Below are 19,041 nucleotides of genomic sequence, written 5' to 3'. Positions count from 1 at the left end.
ATTCCAAAATGGAGTCTTTCCTACCTGCCTTAAGACTGCAATAATTATTCATTTGCATAAGGGAGGAGATAAACAACAAGCTTCAAACTATCGCCCAATCGCACTCCTTCCCACTTTATCAAAGATGATTGAACGATTGGTTAAAAAAAGGCTCTTATCGTTTCTGTTTAAATATAAAATTCTTACTCCTCACCAATTTGGATTCTTGAGTAGCAAGTGCACAAATGATGCTATGTTTTCTCTCTTTAATAGTGTTTAATAGTGTTTACACCAGTATAAATAATAATCATTCAACAGCAACAATTTTTTGTGATTTCTCCAAGGCTTTTGATTGTGTAAACCATGACATCTTAATTGACAAATTGAATCACTATGGGTTCAGAGGAACGCCCCTTGAGTGGTTTAAATCATATCTCAGTTACAGAAATCAGCTTGTAAAGGTTGATACGACGAAGTCTTCTCGCAAACCAATAGAATGTGGGGTACCTCAAGGTTCAGTCCTGGGCCCTATTTTGTTTCTAATCTTTATAAATGACATGGCCAATCTTAACATCAGTGGCAAAATCTGTCTTTTTGCTGATGATACCAGCTTTACATGGAGCAATCCGGATGCTAGGGCACTACATGCTACTATTTCTAATGACTTAATTACCATTAAATCGTGGTGCGATTCTAATCTTCTGTGCCTAAATGTCTCAAAAACTAAAGTCTTATTATATGAAACTACTATTCAACCCTTTGTACTTAACAACACCAGTTTGGACGTCGTTGAATCTGTGAAGTTCTTGGGACTTAATGTTGACTACTCCCTAAAATTTGAAGAGACGGGATCGATTTGCAATAAGAAAAAATATGAAAATAGAGTTGTCGATGAAGCATGCCAAGTTGAAGTACTAGGACAATTTGCTATGGATCCAACTTTGTCTATACCAAAAGCCGCAAAACTGACAAATATTTCCACTGGTTCCATACATAAAGTTTAAAAAAAAAATAAGTTCTTTCCTTATAAAATTCATATTCTTAATGAACTCGGAGAAGATGATTTTGATAGGATAATTCAATTTTGTGAAGTGATGTGCCAGCGAATTGACGACGATCCCCATTTATTGAAGAATATTTGCTTCAGTGACGAATCGACCTTTTTTTTAAACGGCCTGGTGAACAGACATAACTAACTGTAGATACTGGGATAATGAAAATCCGCATGTTTTTTGGGAAGGCCATACCCAATATCCCTAAAAAATTAATGTTTGGGCAGGAATTTATGGGAATGAAATAATCGGACCATTTTTTTTTGGAAGAAAATTTGACTGGTGAAATTTATTTAAACCTTTTAGAAAATGCAATATACCCTTCCATCATCCAATCTATGGAAAATCAAGTACATCAACATGGTGCTATATTATTGAATGAAAATAATATACATTTTCAGCAGGATGGAGCTCCCGCGCACTACACTTTGGTAGTTCGAGAGTGGCTTGATGAACATTTTCGAGAAAAGTGGATTGGCTGACGTGGTGCAATCGAATGGCCTGCGCGGTCTCCGGACCTAACCCCACTAGACTTTTTTCTTTGGGGCTACTTAAAAAGCAAAGTTTATAAAACCCCATCTGAGAGTATTGAAAATTTGAAAAATAGAATATTTCAAGGATGCAGAGAAATTAGCGGGCAGACCCTTGCCAATGTTTGTAAGGAGTTTGAAAATAGGCTTTTTTATTGTCTTACTAATAACGGCGCGCATTTTGAACATTTAATAAAATAAATTTGTTAAACTAATTAAATTTGTTTTTCTACCCTACCGATTTACACTTTAATTGTTTCTTGGTCAATAAATTTTATTTTTTTAACAACCATTGATAGCATAATGAATGCCCTTTAAAATAATGTATCACACCATGGGGTAGCCATTTGACATACCAAAGTTTGGCGTAAATAAAATATTTATTATTTCTAGACATTTTCGCTAACAATTTGCTTACACATATACCGATTTCATTTTTAGTACCGTTGAATAGAGAATTTTACGCTCCTTACTATGATGTATCACACGATGGGGGTTCCCATTTGACATATTAAAGTGCGGTTAGCTGGAGGTGAGGAGGTGATTGACAGAACTTCAGTAAATGCATAATTTAACGTCCCCCTGTATATCTAATTTGACGTGTTTTTTTTTTTTTTTTTTTTTTTTTTTAAGAAAGTTATTAAGGGTGTATCGTTTTGAAATAAAAACACTGTATATGGGATTGTAGACTGGATTTTTGGATCTTAAATTTCTAAGGAGTGATATCCAAGTATGATATGTCAATTTTTGTTATCTTTTAACATCTGTTACATTTTTATTTTGGTAAATTTTGCTAACACAAAACATAAGATTTACATATTTATTATATTACACTTATTTTAAACATAAAAATAATAAACTATGCAAGTTCTCAGAGCCAAGTTAAGGGTCTCCATTAGTCACATTAAAAGTTTTACCCAACATAGCTCCGTTTCTCGCTTAAGATTACTCTTAGTTTCAAGGGCGCATGTTTTCCTAATTTTCATGCTAATTTTCTTTTCTAATGTCTGACGCAAAATACGTGTAATTTTAACGTAAGTTCTGTGCATTTTGCTCGAGAATATCCGTGTGACAGTTGTAATTGGTTTAAAGTAGGGAAGGGCAATTTATTGGGTTAATTTAAGAAGATTTTATCTGCATGATAAGTGCGACCCTATTAAAGTCTTGGTAATTGGTATCTTGAAGATGTTAATTATCGTTGTTAATGATTATATTAAGAATAATTTATTCTAGTCGGAAATAATGGAAAATGGTTTTTATCTAACTAATTCATACTGAGAAGATTTGGTACTTACCATGGCTCTTTTTTATATATTTTTTAAAATGTAGTGATTTTTATTAAGGAAATCACTAACAAAATTTATAATGCAAAAGATTATAAGCGAATATATGCCATACTTGAAAAAGCACATTTTTGGCAAATCTTATTTTGTAAAATTTAAGATTTCTCACAATGGTTTTTCAACATGGGCTGTTATATAATTTAACATATAGTTTATTAAATAAACGTAATAAAGAATTTTTTTAAAAAAAAAGCAACCTTTAAAAAATATTATTTCTTACAGTTTTCTCAGATTTTTTTTTAAATCCTTAAATATATAGCTTATAAACAGTTATTTGGAACCAGGAACTTTTAAAAGGGGATCTGGTCTATATACTGAGCATTAAAATAAAAATCAAAATATATACTGATCACTTTTCTTACTTTTAAAATACTAGTCGGCACAATTGGTCCATTATTATCAAACAAAGAAAGGCGCAAATGACGTGGAAGAGCTCAGCATAAAAGATAGTCAACCTCTATGCTGAGTTAAAATTATAATGCAGTACGATCAGCGACAACCAATACTGTTTGTTATTTGTTCTGGTATTGTCAAAAAACATGCTGTAGAATAATTTACTTTACTAATTCGAGGTGAGTAGTGATCAAAAGATAAAGCAAAGGCGTAACTTTATCAATTTAATTTTACTAAGAAGAAGCTGTAGGCTATATTTACTATTTAAGAGTTAGATCTTCTTCAAGTTGTATTCACAGCTGTAGCGGTGCAGAAACTGTTTTTTTTTATTTGTATTACTATCAGACGCCTTATAATTTCTTGTAAATAAATCTACTATTATTTTCTTTTAAATTTAGGTTGTAAGCTAATTAATTTAATTGTATCTAATTCTAGTTTAATTCCTGCAGTTCTACAAATTTGCTTCGAGCAATGAGTCCATTAAATTACGGTACGGCTTGAGCTTACTTTGCTTAATCTATCTACCTCTTTATTTTTCTGATGACCTTCATGGCCTAATATCTAGGATACAGTTTATTTAATAGATCTATAATTTCTAGGACATTTAGAGAGTCAGGCTAAGTTTAAATTGACTTTTTATTAGTAAATAAAATCTAGTCCATTTTTACTAAAAAATAGGCAAGATCTATTATTGTCATTTATGAGTTTTTCATATTACAATGACCTAAATTGGATTATCTCTAGATCTGTTTATATTAAGTTGTAGATAGGCGGTAAATCAGAGCCATCTCCACAGCTACTTTCCCGATAGCTGCTTCCTTATAGCTGCTTCCTTATGTACAGAAATACTAGCCTTTGATGTCTTTGTGACTGCCCCATTGCTATAGATAGCGCACCCCTTTTTCTTTCGGAAATTAAATCCATTATCAGCATGGACTAGACTACTATTTAATATGACCAAGTTACTTTTATAACTTTGCCTCCAATTTTTAATATATAGTCGTCTGCGTCTACCCAAGCGGATTTTGCCTTCAGGATTGCCTTATTAATATATCGTTCCTATGTAATTTTCTCACCAGTAAAAATATCTGACTTCTTTGGAGATTTATATTTTCTTTAAGTATTAACTTTGTCCTTTTTAGTCCTTCGACGCCATTTGGTGAAGTGACTAATTGAATAAATCGGACATAGTGACGAACCTTCTTTCATGCATCATTTAATAATTATATTTAGTGCATATTGTATTTTTGTTCAGACATAATGCCATTTACTAGCACTACTCAGCATGTTGGCGATAATATGCTCTTCCCCAAAACACAAAATGACCGAGATTTCTTTGTGATCAGGTACGTTTGATTTCTACTTAAGTCATCTAAGGCTATTTGGAGTATTCAGTAAAATTTCGACTTGAAAACATTTTTAGTTATGAATTAAGGGCGTATAATCTTGCTATACATGTTCTGAATATTTAACGTAGGTATATGTGACAAGTAGAGTAGCCTAACTAAGTTTTTTCCTAGGTTAGAATTCATTTAGAGCCTATGTGAAGTTTTATAATTTACAATTTACTTACCGATTTTTCAATCAGAATATCATTTGGTTTTCCAATTGGACAAGACTTATTGACCTACTCTATTTAGCAATTATGGAAGGTTTTTAAGATCCTAGATTAAAAAGCTTTTCCCTTAATATAAAAACATCTTGGGACATATTCGAACCGATGTCTTTTAAATATTAGTTATCTAATTAAAATAAATATTTTAGTCCTAACTGGTTTATAATTGTGTAACATTGTAACATGATTACAAGATTTTGTTTTCATTTTATAGAAATTTCGGTTAGCCCAAGCGGTATTTTACCAGAAAACTTCGCATTACTTATTGGTTACAGGTAACTTGTAACTAGGGGCTACACGGTTAAAGCAATTTAAAGAGGTTTCAAGACCAAATATTACCCAGATTGGTTAGAGATCTAATCAGTTGTACACAGTCCTCCGTAGACTGTGTTGTGATATCTGGTACTCGTTGTTTTCAGTCTTGGTTATTTTTATGACAATGAGGAACAATGAATGCCTAGAACCGACAGTTTTTCATTGCTAGAGAATAGTGTATTCAAAATGAAATTTCCTTTCATTTTGAATACACTATTTACAGCTCTTTTTATACTGGTTCCAAAGGCTACATTCTGTCAGGTATACAACCAGAGTATACTTTGAAATTGCCTATTTATGGCTTGTCAGACATTGACAAAAGACAACTGATGTTTGTTAGTTGTAGCTTGGGTTATTGGTGTATGATTTGCACTTATAGAGAATAAAACAAGTAATAAAATATTTATAATGTCTTATTATTCTATCTCATTATAAAGTGTACCCAGTCAAGTGCTCCCAAATTATATAAAAAAATAAATATAAATTAACATGGCGCAGTCCGGTAAGAAGCAAAATTAAGTTGAGTGTGCTTAACTTTTACACTATATGGGCAAAGAAAGATTTAAAATTCTTAGTACCTTCTTATTTGGCCAAGAAGAAAAAGATAAATCGCAGCCTCTGCTCAGCAAATTTAAGATGCATTTTAAACCTAAGGTAAATTTATCCTATGAACGTTATATATTTTTTACCAGGAGGCAACAGGCCGGGCAAACTCTAGAGCAGTTCATTGTTGCTTTGAAGAAACAGGCACAAAAATGTAAGTTTGGTGCCTTGGAAGAGGGTGTAATTAAGTTTATGGTTATCTGTGGAGTTCGGAGTAACGAGCTCAGGGAAAAGCTTCTAGAGGATGACACTTTAACTTTAGACCAAGTAATCGAACAGTGCAAAATTTTGGAATTTGCTAAGGAGAGCTGGGAAATGCTCTCTGAGGATACATTCAAGGATTTAAGAAATTTGAGACAAGACTTTAAAATAAGCAGGGCCCAAGATATGGACAAAAACAAAACCAGAAGCAGGAACAACTTCACCATGGAGCTGGTAGAAGCCTAGGTAAAAAAGTTATTTCATGTACTAAATGTGGTAGAACTCATACTTTAAATAATTGTCTAGCTAATGTCAAATTTTGTTTAAAATGCAAAAAGATAAATAATTTTTCAGTAGTATGTAAAAATTCCACATCAGTACATGAGGTAATAGAGGAAAATGAAATTAATTCTATAGTAGAAATTAATCATTATCAAAGAAATTACACAGATTCGATTTTGTACATTGGTGCAATAGAAAGTAGGAAAAATAAAAATAAAAATTTCATGTCAAAAATATTCTAAATTCTAAACTCCTGAATCCTTAATGGGTCATAATATACCCTGAATCCCATAGATTAAAGTTGGTTGTGACTTGTTTGAGCTGTATGGTGAAAAATATTTACTTTTAGTTGATTAAAATTCAAAATATGTTGAAATAGAAAAGTTAAATTTTGACACTTATAGCTCTACAACAGTACAAATAATGAAGTCAATATTTGCCCGCCATGGGATTCCCAAAATGGTTATTTCTGATGGTGGACCTAAGTTCATGTAAGAAATATTTAAAAGATTTACTAATGAATGGGAATTTACTCATATTATTAGTTCCACAACCTATGCCAAATCAAATGGTATAGCCGAGAGAAATGTCCAAACATCTAAAAATATGTTTAAAAAGGTCTTAGAGGAAAAGAAAGATATCTATTTGGCTTCGATGTAATATAGAAATCTGCCAATTTTTGACAATTTTTCTCCAGCAAACCTAATAATGTCGAAAAATCTAAGAACAAGTATTCCTAGTCACTAATAGATACTCAGATTTATACTAAGCTTTTGGAAAAAACACAACAGGCACAGTACAATAATTATAATAGGGCTGGGAGTTAAAGTGTTATCAGACATTTTGCCTAATACCAAAGTTGTAGTTCAATTAAAGCCTAAAGGTATTTGGGTGCCTGGTAGGATTGTCCAAAAACTTAGAGACAGGTCGTATCAAGTAAAAACTGATTCTGGCTCTATATTTATTAGAAACAGGATTTTTATAAAAGTTGTGCTTTTAGATACTAAGAATATAGGGGTGAAAGATGAATATAAATCGGTTAGGTTCTTCTCAGACAATGAGGGAGATGAAGGGAAAAACAAAAATTGTTTCTTAGAGTTAAGTGAAAGTGAACTAGAGAATTAAAGTGAAAATGAGTCAGAAGACACTGAGATGTATAGTGCAGAAAGTGAGGACGAAGAACAAAACTTAAATCCTGTGTTTACTCGTAGAGGTAGATTAGTTAGAGCACCTACTAGGTTAGATAGGATATAGTACTGTAATTTATTCAGGATAAGAATGTTTTTTTTTTTTTTTATTTTATAAAAAAGAGAGATGTCAGGTATACAACCGGAGTATACTTTGAAATTGGCTATTTATGGCTTGTCAGACATTGACAAAAGACAACTGATGTTTGTTAGTTGTAGGTTGGGTTATTGGTGTATGACTTGCACTTATGGAGAATAAAATAAGTAATAAAATAATTATAATGTGTTATTATTCTATCTCATAATAAAGTGTACCCAATCAAGTGCTACCACATTATATAAAGAAAAATAAATATAAATTAACACATTCCTTGGAAAGGTCTGCTAAAGACGGGACATGATTTAATGTGCAAAAGGCAATATAAATTATAGTCCAGTTTTTTACGAATTTTCCCCAATAAGATAATATAGGACTTTAAGTATGTTTATCATATAATGTCATCTCTTGTTCATTCATACCGACAGAAATTTTTCCCGACAGAAAACTCAGTATTCTTTAAGTTTCTAATCCCGAAGATGGTTCGTAAACGTTCCTGTTGTAAAAATTGGTATTTTTCTGCCGTGGATATAAAAGCCCCTAGGTCCATCAGGCTGGGTCATTCCTATTCCGATTTCGATTCCGACAAATTCGTTGCAGTAGAGTTGTACCATACCGTTAAAGCAAAGTACCCATGATTTTCCAGTTTTTCACTAGTATCTATTTTCATTGTCTACATTTGTTCTTGCAAGTTTGGGAATTAGGTAAGAGCCGCTTTTTGACAGCTAACCTGCCGTTTCCGAGCATAGAAGTTTCCATTTGTTACACTAATGTATTGACTGTTATTATCGTTCCAGCTCGTTCCATTTTATTTAGTTTTGAAACTGTTGTTTGGGCTTATCTTTCTTCGGTTTTGTAGGACAGGTAGAAAATGGGTTAATTGAGCAACGTTTTTAAAAAATTCCGCTCGCGCAATTATATTCTTATCTTAAATCAGAGAATTACTTACTGTGTTTTGAATTACTAACTTTTATTGTTGACTTTTATTTTCTGCTGTCTGCAATCGTATCGTCTCTTTTTTTTTAACGAAAACTGATGCTTGAGTCTTTCTTTCATTTTGTAGGGCAACTAGTAGATACGTTTAGTAATAATTATTACTTGGGATTATCTTTCTTTGGTTTTGTAATGCAAGTAATAACCGAGTCAATGCGATGTTTAATTACGTTGAAACGGTAACAGAGCAGGGATAAATGGTGACTTGTTTGATTTATTTGACTTTGCTTGTTGGTGCGGCGTTTCTGGTTTTGTTACCTGAATGTCATCCGCATTCGTAATCGCTTGTATATTAAATGCATCACCCCGTCCCTTTAATCATACCACTTTTAGTTATTCTTTAAATATGCAATGCTAGAGTTGAGCTAGTGCTGTAGTAACTAGAGCTGCGATACATTTTTACCTATACAGGTAGTTGTAGATCATAGAGATTGATAACTGCAGTTATAAGATTTTAAGGAATGATTTTCTTGTATTAAGGCATTAAAACCTGTTATAGCATTAAGCTGTCATAATAAATGTTAGATCACTACCTTATTTCTCGACTGTTTAAAAGCTTACCCGAATTCTTTTAATCCTACTCTAACCTAACCTACTCCAACACTCTAAACTCTCTTAATTACTTAGAGTGGTGCCCGAGGCATTTTTTGTCGATTTTCCTTCTATTTCTGTAGATAATCATACAGCAAAAATTGAGGAGTCAACAGATATTCTGAATCGCCAAAGTTAGAGGATTCTTTTTGTGTTGCAAAATAAATTTATTTACGTACGGGCAGAAGCCCGCTACGCCATATTAAAAGAAATGTTAATAAATAAAAATTATTTTAGTCCATCTCTGAACGAGTTTCCGTATTTATAAATTATTTAGCTTTCCATTATCTTGCCAAATAAGCTTCCCTTCAAAGTTTTTGTACACAAAAGCTCGCCCTTCAGACCGAAGACGAAACTTTACAATCAATTTAAAAAAAAGGGGGAGACCGAAACGAAATACAAAACTTCATTACGACCATCCGATCAGGAAACTTCCAAACGTATTATATATTGTCCGGAAAAAAGTGAACGTACCATTCGGGATTCTCCATCTCTGATTGAAATAAAAGCCGGTGCAATATTTTAACGGTCAACTGACCGGTTGTCTGGTTAAAAAAGTTCAAATATACCCTGTACGTCCCCGAGGATCCAGTTAGCAAGATTATTTGCTTTTATTTTCTTGTGTCAGTGAATGTTTTTTCTTCGGAAGGAGTTTGTTTTCTTAAGCGTCAAGGAAACAAGGCGACAGTTGAGGTTTATACATCTGCCTTTTTACGGTCTGATGGAGGATTTATGTGGTAAGGCTGACGGCTGTTGTTTGTGCAATTTTTTATTTAGTAATTGAAACTGTTTTGGAGTATTATATATTTTTTGATTATATTAAAAGGAAAATCTTTTAAATAACTATAGGTTTACTATCAATAGATCTGTGGGATGTGATTTATAAGTTTTTTCAGATAAGAATTTTAAGAATGGGACACATGACATGACAACAAACGCGATTAATTTATTTTACGGATTATAATTATAATTCACACACCTTTATAATAAGGAATCATGAGGAAAAAAATGTCGAATTCGTTCTTTATCTAATAAAAAATAAATTCTTGTTAATTTAATGATATGGCTGGAAAAGGAAAAAATGGATTTTCATTGATATTTGACGACGTAAGTAATTTTTAGTGATCTAGCGATTTAAAATATTTTTAAGGATGTAACGTTGCCGCTTACACCAAAAGTAACATGATCTATAATACTTCAAACGGAACTCGTTAGCATTCTTGGATTCGTAGTTACTCTCTGAATATTTTTTCCTAATACGCGGCGACTGAAGCGATATCTAGCGAGACTTTTTCAAATACTGAGATTCACCTATTAGTTCAAGTTTGACGTGTCAATAACCGTGTTTTTATTTTGCAATCATTTAAAATCTCATTTCTCTTAATTAAAATCCAAAAATATATCTGTCATAATAAAAATTCATTTCCAAAGAGTCCAAATGAATTGTTTCCGTTAAAAATTAATAAGCAAAGGAACAAAGTTACTAAACAGTCACCATATTACCGACCTTTTTGAAAACTGATAAGAAAATTCTCACTTTACTCAAGGAAGAGTTTTGCATGAAACCTCAGGTGCAACTAGCACCCGAAAAAATAATAATTTGTAAACTTTTTTTGTATCATCAATATAAAATTCCTCTTTTGTGAAATATAGATTTATACATATTACATAATAATATATACAACATAACATTTTTACATTATTTTGTAATGTAAATGAAGTAGATCGTCCTGTTCAAAATTCTCATTATACTTGTAAGGCAGGTAAATGGTTCGGTAAGCATGTAGATGCTGTGTGTACGTCAAAACTTGCGATCTTTGGCTTGCATTGCATTAAGCATCAAAAAATGTTGCTTTAAGGCATGAAAAAGAAGCATTGAAAATTGCTCGGGAGAGAAATATACAATTTTCAATGAATCTTTTGTATTCTTTGTAACAGATTGAAAATTTTTTAAATCATATGCTAACGCCAGTCTTATAACTGGTGACAACCGCTTGAAATTTTAAATTGTAACTTGTCCTGACGATTATATTTTTTTTTATAATTCAAGCTGACATTGCAATGTGGTTTACAGAGCAATACAGATGCGCAACAGCGAGCACGAAACCTCATTTAATTAAGACTCGATTGCACTTCCGCGTCATTTTTCACCCAGTCAACATGTGGTTGTTCTCGTCCTATCCTATCCTACGGATTCCTTTCCTTGACCCCTTCCTACCCCTTGCCGTTTGTACAACGCGCATTTCAGAATTAAACTTTGTGAAAGTTTCTATCCCACTTCCGCGTTACCCTTTATTTCATCAACACGTGGTTGTTCGTACTTCCTATTCTTTAAATTCCTTTCCCAGACCCTTCCTAACCCTTTGCCGGTGGTAGCTGATCCTATTCACGCCGGTAACCAGGCCGGATGATGCCCGATGCATTGTGGGGGAGGCGATATCGTGCATTGAAAAGTTTAGATTGTGACTGATCATTTAATATAGTGAAAGCGTCGATTCGGGGAACAAGGTACATACCCGATGGTTTCCCCGAATCTTCAAATCGTGCTGGCAAATTGCCTCGTAGCAGAGCCATCAATTGAACAGAACAAGACTCAATTGCAAAATTTTGATTAAGTAGCGCGACAGTTTCGAAATAATCGATATTGATCCGTAATGACGGATGCTATGGATTATGGTATAAAAACAGCCAGAAACTAAAGCAAGACTTTTCCAAGAAACGGTCTTAAAGATGAATGAATTTGGATTGGTAGTATGCTTGACACTGTTACATGCAGATTTTGCCCTAAGCATGTAACATGGGATTTCATATAAATTCGGGCAAAAGTTTATGGGTTTTGGTATCGGCTTGAAAGGGTTGTGTGATTTACAGTTTTATAAATGGAATTTGGGGTTTGATAGTAATGCAATTTATTTTTTTTAAGGCTTTTGGGGTTTGATTATTTTTAGGAATGTATTTACCTACCCTATCCTGTCAGCACACTTCTGTGGAGTTAGTCGTATTATGTTTCCTTAGTCCCTATTCATGTACCTGGTGTTGGGAACTTTCTGATCTTTGGTTTGTTTGTCAAGAGTTTCTATGAGTTCAGTATATGTCTGTGGTATGGAGGGACTTCTAGAGGGTGCTGTTGTGCCACAGATTGTGTAAATAAGACCTTTTAGATGGTGATCCGTTAGTGTAGGAAAACTTACAAATACTTTCTTCTATAGCGGAATCATGTTGGGCAAGGTATCCTAATTGATTTGAAATTGGCCTCCCCAGTTTTGCTTGCTATATTTCCCTTCAATTCTTCAGATTAAGTTTTAGTAAATAAACGTGCCTTGACATCTGGTTTCTAACCCTACTAGCCGATTGACAGTGACTGTGATTGACAGTAATGACTAGTTGTTGTGGAGTTGTTGTGGAGGTTTGGCAGCGTTGCTGTTTCCCATTAAAGTTTGATTTCCATTTGGCGGATGGCGGAGCGTCATAAATCAGGCAGAACGACGTAACAGGAAAATTGGAATTTCGTAGCCCCGTTGGGAAAATTTTGTTAGTTTTCCATGTTTTAGTATCCGAGCAGTATCATTTTGTAGTGCTATCGCGGAATTTCTATTTTGATAGAGTGAGGCTCCGCGTAGTTTGCACCAAGAGGCAGGGTCAGATCGTGTCGAAGAGAGAGAGTGACAAGTTCACTGCTAGTGTCACCTGTCACTGTCTGGTCAGTTGTCAGTTCCTTGTCCAGCCTGTAGCCATCCCGTTATTAGAAAGAACAGTCGACATTTTGTGGTTTTAAGGAAAATTTAAGTTCATCTTGCCGGTAATTCGGTTGAATGGAAAAATATTCCTCCCAAGTTTTGGGGTTTAATTTGATGAACGTCTAGTGGAAAGTTGTAGCCGAGAGGATTTCGGATTGATCTGATATTTTTGGATTTGGTCGGCTGCTCCCACACCATTTATGGGATTTTGAAATTTTCTAACCACAAAACTAGACTCTGGGCTTCGCTCACCACCTTAGGTATGTAGCAACATATTGGTAATTGCCATAGAATTGATTGTGTGTTTATTTTTACTATTTTTTTTGTCCTCTATTTTAGAGGCCTCTCCTTTTTCTCATTCTCTTCTCTATTCTCTGGTCTCTTCCTATTCTCTGGTTTCTTCTGGTCATCCCAACACTGTTGGCAACCGGCTAAAGTGAGCCTCAACACAGCCTGGACTGAGCATTGTACTGTGGCTCTGCGATTTTGGATTGGAACTTGCCTGAAATCGACTTGCCCATGTGGTCGTTACCCTGGTTGTAGCTGACTGGTTCCAGAGCTGTCGAGTTAAGCTACCTTAGCCAAAATACACAAGAGATTAGAGGACACGCAAGTTTTTGCACATTTTATTTTATTTTTCTCTTATTGAACGGTTTGATTTAGGGTTGGGGGTTGATTTATTAATTTGAATTTTATGGGTTTATTTTCTTTTATGTAAAACCAAAGCGTTAAGAGGTTCTTGCTAAGTCTATTAATATTAACCTAAGGGTTTTCATTTGAGTCGAGCATCGACATATTTGATTTTGACATTGAGCCTGGATCACCTTGTAAGGGATCGGCTATTTGCTACAAATAACCTATTTAGTCATAATGTTGGTTGTTGGTTAACAGGTTGTATTGCACCAACATACCATTAATAGGCTTTTAAATTCGAACCTTACTATTTAAAAGTTTTATTTAGTTTAATGTGACTTGATTAGAGATTGTAAAAGGTATTTTAGGGCCAGTGAGGTATTGTGAATAAGGCTCCAAACATATACTCTTGTAAACAACACGTGATCACGTTTTGGATTTTCCCCTTGAACAGTAGTTCAGTGCGGATTTGTTTTTTTTTACTAATTCCTCGCCCTAAGCATACCTCAAGTAACTCTCAATCTTTTATCAATTTTTTATTTATTTAAAATTACCACAGTATTACATTTTGAATAATTATCTAAATTTAAATATCTCAGTGTAATTTAATTTTTTTATATAAATGGAAGTGACTATGTAAATTCTTGGATGATCATATCAATCTGGTGGACCTATGGATTGTTATTTGAGTTTTTCCCAAATTATTTTCAGCTTTTAGGATCCAGGTAGAAGCATAAATATAAGTCATCATTTTCTTGATTAAGGAGGGCTTATATTACCATCATAATATATCAGGGTTTGGTGTAAAATATTTAAATCAAGTGGCGCTCTTATTAAAATTTCTCCCACTACTTTCTCCATTCTCTAAAAGCTGGCGGCCACCATATCTCTGAATCTTTTAAAACAAAATTTGCTTGTCTGGACTTAGTAATTTTTTGTGGTTGGATAGTAGGTATGACTCACACGGGTTGGAAATAAATTGGTTTGAACCGAGTTACGCGCTACAAACAATCTTAGCTTGTAGTACATATGGGTTAGTTTTCAATGGGGTTGATTTCGACCTTGTCAAAATAAAATGACCCTGCACGTCGCAAAAATTTAGAACTTTTTAATTACAAATTGAGCATTTTGTATGTAGACTATATAATAGTTTACTCACAAAAAAAAACAAGAAGTATAAAACAGAACCATCTTTATTACACTCAAATCCAATTTTCATTGGATTACGAATGTCTCATTTTTTTTGTTGATTCAAAGAAGGATTTTATTTTTCTCAAAATCGAAAAAGATGATGATTTTCTGAAAAACTTGATTCCACGTATCGAAGATTACTACTTCACCTTTTTTTTTGAATAAAATTATTAAACCATGATTTAGAAACTGTGTGTAGCATGATCATACATTTTAACTGTGGTTTGACGAAAATTGGGGTTATTTGGGACGCGATCTCATGTTTTAATTTTGCTAGTGGCAACAACGCAAATATAAACATAACCTCAATTTAACGTTTTCGGTAGGTGAGAGCAACAGGTTAATGAATGAATTACATTAATTCTTTCTAAATTGATTATATTTCAGAAGTATAAAAAAAACATAAGTGGTGGTCAGAAACACGGCAAAAATAAGTGTTCAAAACTTTATCTGGAAAAGGTAGTGGAAAAGGTAAGTCCAATTATTTTTTTTATTTAGTGTCGTATGTTTTACAAATATTACCAATATTGTTACCTGCCTTTAGACCTTTTTTTTGGTTTTTAAACTAAATTTTTCTATAAGGTCATGATTTTGGGTAACTTGGGACAACCATTGTCCCATATTAGCCCGTGTCTCAAGTTACCCCATACTATTTAAGGTTTGTTCCAATTCATCAAAAAACCTCCTGAAACGGTCCCAAAAGTGTTTTCACACGCATGCGCAGTGATTATATGGTTTTTCTATTAAACCACTGCGCATGCGCGTGAAACTTTTGAGACCGTTTCAGGGCGGTTTTTTGATGGGTTGGAACAAACCTTTAATCTGTTTTGTTTTCAGGAATCAACATGCCAAGAAAATATATTTGCAAAGCATGCTCTAAAAAATATCATCACTTTGAAGAAAAAAATATGGAAAGTGCTATAGAAGACGTGCAATCTGGAATATCCTATAGAACAGCTTCTGAAAAATGGAAGGTAACCAAATCAACTTTACAGAGAAGATGTACAAAGGAGAATTTAGGGAGTTATGGAAGACCTACAGTTTTGAAAAAAGCGGAAGAAGACGAACTTATTAGAGGGCTAACCACAGCAGCTGAATGGGGATTTCCCTTATCTCACTTTGAAATAAGGTGCATGGTGAAACGATATCTGGATATTAAGGGTGTCATAGAAAAACGATTTAAAGAAAATTTCCCTGGGCCCGATTGGATTTTATCATTTTTGCGTCGACACAGAGGTGAGCTATTCACAAGATTATGTGAAAATCTCAAATCATCTAGGGCAGAAGTGGATGAAAACGCGTTAAGGAAATATTTTCAAAATTTAGTGGTTTCTTTTAAAGGAATTCCACCGTATCTAATAATAAACTATGATGAGACTAATCTGACCGATGACCCTGGGAAACAGAAGGCCCTAGTTAGGCGAGGCTGTAAACGTCCTGAAAGAGTATTGGACTCTAGCAAAAGCAGCACCTCCGTTATGTTTGCAGGGACCGCATCCGGAAAGCTCTTACCATGCTATGTCGGTTACAAAGCTGAACATTTGTACGACACTTGGCGGCAAGGAGGTCCAAGAGGAACCAGGTATAACCAATCGAAGAGTGGTTGGTTTGACGGGGTGATTTTTGAAGATTGGTTCAGCAAGATTTGCTCTAAAATACTTTAAAAAATATGACAGGGATATTCCAAAAATGTTAATCGGGGACAACTTAGCTTCACATTTATCTATAAATGTGATAAACCTCTGCAAAGCATTTAATATTCGTCTTGTGTTACTCCCACCAAACAGTACACATATTTGTCAACCCCTAGATGTTGCTGTGTTTCGACCATTGAAGACTTATAGAAGGCAAGTGATTAATAAATGGAAAATGTCTCATAGAGGGTGTATTCCAAAAGATACGTTTCCCAGTCTATTAACAGGGACACTAGAGAAGCTTAACATAACTATCGAGGAAAATTTAATAAGTGGATTTAGGGCAACAGGCATTTTCCCTCTTGATGAGGAGCAGGTATTGATACGTATCCCTCGAAAAGAACCAAGTGCTGATGGTAGTACAAGCACTTTATAGTCAGAAACTTTTGCTGATATGCTATCGCAAAGAAGGATAAACCAAAACCCAGAAAAGGAACGGAAAAAGAAATTAAAAGTTCAACCAGGACTAAGTGTAGCTTGCTCTAGCAATAGCAGTTCTAGCGGAGATGAGAGCAGTGGGAACGATGAACAGTTTTCATTGCATGATTCCGAATCCTTAGTTGGCGAGAGAGATGGATATGGAGGAAAATTGGGAAGATTTTGATAATGTGGTTATAAACGAAAACCGAAAAGATTTTGATCAAAGTGATATAGAGGAAAACATGACATTAGTTGAACTACGAGATAAGATTAACCAGGAAGGAAATAATAACCAACAAAATGGACAAAAACAAATCATTGATAAGGAAATTAGAAAGGTAGGAATCAACGATTTTGTTATTGCCAAATTTACCTTTTCAGCTTCAACAAAAAAGAAACTCGACAAATATTAAAGACGGACATAAATCATATTTTTGCAGTTTTATGAGAAAATCTTCAAAAAATAACAAACATTTTGTGTTCCCACATTTAGCCGATGAGTTTGATGTCCCAGAGGATAAAATTGTTAGATTGCTCAAAGCAACGAACGTGAGCATTACTAGAGGCCGCCATACATTTAATGAATTAGAAAATACAGATTGGTTACATTAAGGAGAACTCAAATAATGATCCATTTTTCTCGGTTTACAGAAAGTTTTTTTGTTCTTGTGATATTTTTTTGTGTTTAGAGAACATTTTTTTAGTTCCTTTTTGCTAATTACGATACAAATCGTAGAGCTATGTTACAAGTACCTACCAATATTTTTTATACAAGTGCCTAGATATGCATTTTTGTAATAAATAAATAAATGAATTTATGAAAATCACTCAGGATTTCCTTTCCTCTAAATAATCATATAACCAAAAAAAATCAACACAAGATGTGTGGTGGTCTATTATATTCATATTTCTGCTGTCCCAAGTAACCACTGAGTAGTTTAACATGCGTTTTCGGCGTAAAACAGGTAGAGTCTCATTTAACCCCAATGCGGGGTTACTTGGGACAGTAAATATAAATATATTTTTTGACAAATATTCTTACATTAGGAGTCATTTATGTTGCTATATAGTTTAAGTTCATATGAAAGATTTTTTTTACGAAGGGATGATCGCTTTTCCTCCCTACAAACTCTGATAAATTACCACATTATTGAAAACATTAAAGTGAATTTGTCCCAAGTATCCCCATTTTACGGCTGCTACCAAATTTCACAAATAGAGGGCGCCACGAGTGATATTCGGTCTAAAGGTTTTCGAAATAATTAGTAATTTTTCATATTTTTTTGTTTAAAACATACCTCTTATTTCATTTTCTTTAACACTTTATCAGCAATCGTTAAAGATTCTGAGTGGAGTATCTAGAGATCCTCTATGTTGGCTTTATTTGGAATAAATTATTTTAAATTATACGGAATTGCTTAAAATTTGTGATTTTTACCGCCGAGTATGAAAATGCTAAAATATCTTTTCATAAAAAATATCTGATAAAAAAAGTGTTATTTTTCAAACCATTCTCCACTTTTCCACATAATTAACAATAAGTTAAAAATAAACCAACAGGTGAAAATAGATTTCTGCTGGCGCCGATAAAATGTCACCAAAATACAAAATTGTTTTGGTACCGAAATAGAATATAAATATTGCATTTACACAGAACAAACTGGCTGAATAAAAATTGCACACAAAAACTGATTTAAATATTTAATCAATTACTATTCTGCTAAAAAGCAGATTTAATACGTTATTTAAAATTGACTTTTAAATGATCAGATTTAAAGTAAACCCTATACCATATGGAGCATTGCCAAGCTGGCCATAGGAAATCCTATATAAGTTATGATACTTTGAGATATTGGCTCTCCTGTATATTTTACAGAAAAACTGTGTGAAGCATATGTGCTGATTTATTTTTGTTTGTTTTGTATGTTTGTTTGCATAAAGAGTAATTAACACTAAATATAAATATATTATTTTAAAAAACCTAAACGGTCACTAGGAGTTAAAAATGTAACTTGGGTTTCTGAACTGTTTATTTTAAAAATTGTACTTAGTATTATATTCAAAAGGGTAAATCCTAATTAATATCTGCCTCAACCTACATTAAAACTAAACAACAATTAGATATGGTTTGCATTTAATGCCCTTAAAAAAATCAAATTGTTGTATTACGATGATTTGTATAAAG

Source organism: Anthonomus grandis, chromosome 3 (genome assembly GCF_022605725.1).
Source record: "Anthonomus grandis grandis chromosome 3, icAntGran1.3, whole genome shotgun sequence".
Lineage (NCBI taxonomy): Eukaryota > Metazoa > Arthropoda > Insecta > Coleoptera > Curculionidae > Anthonomus > Anthonomus grandis.
Note: the sequence above shows the minus strand (reverse complement) of the source record.